This window comes from Chrysochloris asiatica, unplaced genomic scaffold, assembly GCF_000296735.1.
Source record: "Chrysochloris asiatica unplaced genomic scaffold, ChrAsi1.0 scaffold00037, whole genome shotgun sequence".
NCBI lineage: Eukaryota > Metazoa > Chordata > Mammalia > Afrosoricida > Chrysochloridae > Chrysochloris > Chrysochloris asiatica.
The window spans coordinates 14,774,699-14,777,922 of NW_006408555.1; positions in this window are offsets into that span (position 1 = coordinate 14,774,699).

Consider the following 3,224-nt stretch of genomic DNA (forward strand, 5'->3'; position numbering starts at 1 on the left):
TCCTCATGCCTATTTCAGATTCTCAAGCAGCTTTTATACTACTCTATACCATCAATCTATTAATCATTCTTTTCAAAGTAGTGGTCTAAATCATACATATTAATCATTTCAATATAGAACATCAAGAATATCAAAATCTTCCTTGTACCCCTTTACTTTGTTAGACAATATCTGATTTCTTTAAGCAAACCTCATTGCTCTAAAAATGTCACGTTAACTTTAAAACATAATTCTAAATCTTAACTCCTATTTCTACCCTCACCTATTATTTTCTATAGATTCATTAATTACAACATGTACCTAGACATTATTTGCTATGGTAACTGACAACACAGTTGTTTCTCATGATTGATTAAACAAGAAATACAAAAAGCATAAAAAAATTTTGTAGTTAAGAAGAAACAGAACAACTTCCTTATACCAAAAACTTCTCCATACAAAACATCTAGTTAAATTTCTGCTTATGATCTAATACTATTCCTTTGGCCCTCAATTGCATTTTTGCTAATTTTCTAAAGGTCTTAATGCCCCTGACCGAAACTACACTGAATGTTGAATGTAATCTTGAACTTGAGCTGGCAAAAACTTTAGCTGGTTTTTCCTAGTGGTGAAACTTATTGTTAGTGTGAGAAGCATTCTTTAGGACTACGCATGATTGAATATGGTGTGAATGTGCAAGTTTTAAATCTCTAATATATTTCTTACTAAGATTCTACTGAAAACTTTTATTATCAAATCAAGAAAATTAAAAATAAGCTGATTAAAACAAAGAGATAGAGACAGCAAAGTCCCCACATGAGATCTCTCCTGGGGCCCAGTGCCACAAAAAGGGGGAACCCATTGTGGCCCTACTTAACAATGAGCCCTTCATGTTTAGGGTCCTCCGCGTGGCCTCCGCTAAAACCCTATACAGGGTTGCTATGGGTTAGACCCGACTCAATGGCTCTTAACAACAACAACAACAAAATTTACAGTCTTACAATGTACAAGATCAATATACAAAAATCAGTTGGATTACTTATAAACAGTGCTGAAAGGGAAATTAGGAAAATAATACCATTTACAATAACCACCAAAAAGATGAATACCTGGTGTGGCACTGTGGGTTAATGCACTGGACTGCAAAATTGGTTTGAACCACAAGATTGGCGATCCAAGCTCACCAGCCGCTCCTCAGAAACCCTATACAGGGTTACTATGAGTCAGTACTGACTCAACAGCATTTAGTAACAACAATAATATCATGCTCATGGATAGGAAGACAACAATGTAAAAATGTCAACACTACTCAAAACAATCTATAGATATAATGCAATCCCAATCCAAATTCCAGCAGCATCCTTTAAAGAGATGGAAAAACTGATAGCTAATTTTATGTGGAAAGGAAAATAATCTTGGATGGCACTGTTTAAGAAGAGCAAAACTTTAGGCCATTCACTCCCTGATCTCAAAAGTTACTACACAGCTCAGTGGTCCAAACAGCCTGGTACTGGTACAATGAAAGATACAAATCAATGGAACAGAATTGAGAATGCAGAAGTAATCCATCTACATACAGTCTGCTGAGCTTTGACAAAGGGCCAAAACACATTAAATGGGGAAAAGAGAGTTTCTTCAACAAAGGGTACTGGCAGAACTGGAAATCGATTTGCAGAGGAATGAGACAGGACCCCATATCTCACATAATATACAAAAAGTCAACATGGATTAAAGATCTAAATGTAAGTCCTAGAACTATTAAGATCATTAATGGAAGAATGTCTTGCTAAATGAAAACATTCTATGATGGTTAGGGGTGGATATACGGAGAGGAGAGGGTAAAAATTAAGTGACTTAATTAAGTAAGTGCTGTTTGATGGTACATGGCAATCATTGTAATGACACAAAGTATAATTTGTTGAATATGGGACTGAAGGTTCTGTAAACCTTCACTCAATTCACAATAGAAAGTTGTTTTTTAAATGTTTAAAGATCATCAATGAAAAAATAAGGACAAACCTAGGGGCTTTATTTAATACTAGGCATAAGTACACTGTCAAACATTACTAAAAACAATCAGTAGAAGGCAAAATAGATGACTGGGACCGCCTAAAAATCAAAAACTTGTGTGCACCAAAAGATTTTGCCAAAAGAGTAGAAGGGGAGCCCACAGACTGAAAAAAAAATTTTATTTTTGCAATGACACATCAGACAAGGGACTAATGTCTAAAATTTACAGAAAACTACAACACCGCTGGAGTCCTGGTGTGGTGCTGTGGGCTAATGCATCAGACTGCAAAGTTGTTTGAATTGCAAGGTTGGTGGTTCAAGCTCACCAGCTGCTCCTTGGAAATCCTATACAGGGTCACTATTGGTAGGAATCAACTCGACGGCACTTAACAAAAACAACACCTCTACAGGAAAAAGACAAACAACCAAATAAAAAATGGATACAAGACATGAACTGACACTTCACTATGGAAGACATTCAGGCAGCAAAAAACATATGGAGAAATGTTCACAATCATTAGCCAGTGGTGGTGGTGGTGGTGTGCTGTGGAGTCGGTTCTGATTCATAGCGACCCTGTATAGGGTTTCTGAGGCTATAAATCTTTATGTGAGCAGATAGCTCAGCTTTCTCCTGTGGAACAGCTGGTAGTTTCAAACTGATGACCTTGAGGTTAGCAGCCCAATTAGTAACCACAAGCTACCAGAGGTCTTTATCATTAGCCATTAGAGAGATGCAAATCAAAACAACAATGAGATATCATCTCACGTTAACATTAATGGTAAGTTCAAAAAACAGAAAACAACAAATACTGGAGTGGGTGTTGAGAAACCGTCCTACATTGCTGGTGGGACTGTAAAATGGTGTAACCACTCTGAAAAATGATATGGCGCTTCCTCGGAAAGTTGGAAATAGAAATAACTTAGACCCAGCAATCACTCTACTTGGTCTATATCCACAGAAATATGAGCCAGGACACGAGTAGATATATGCACACCAATGTTTATCACAGCACTATTCACAATAGCAAAAAGATGGAGATAGTCTAAGTGCCTATCAATGGAAGAATGGATAAACAAATTTTGGTACATCCACACAATGGAATACTATGCAATACTGAACAATGGTGAATCTGAAAAACAGGTAATATAATATGGATGAACTAGGAGCACTTACTCAATCACGAAAGGACAAATATTGTATAAAACCAGTATTGTAAAAGCTTAAGAAAGGGATT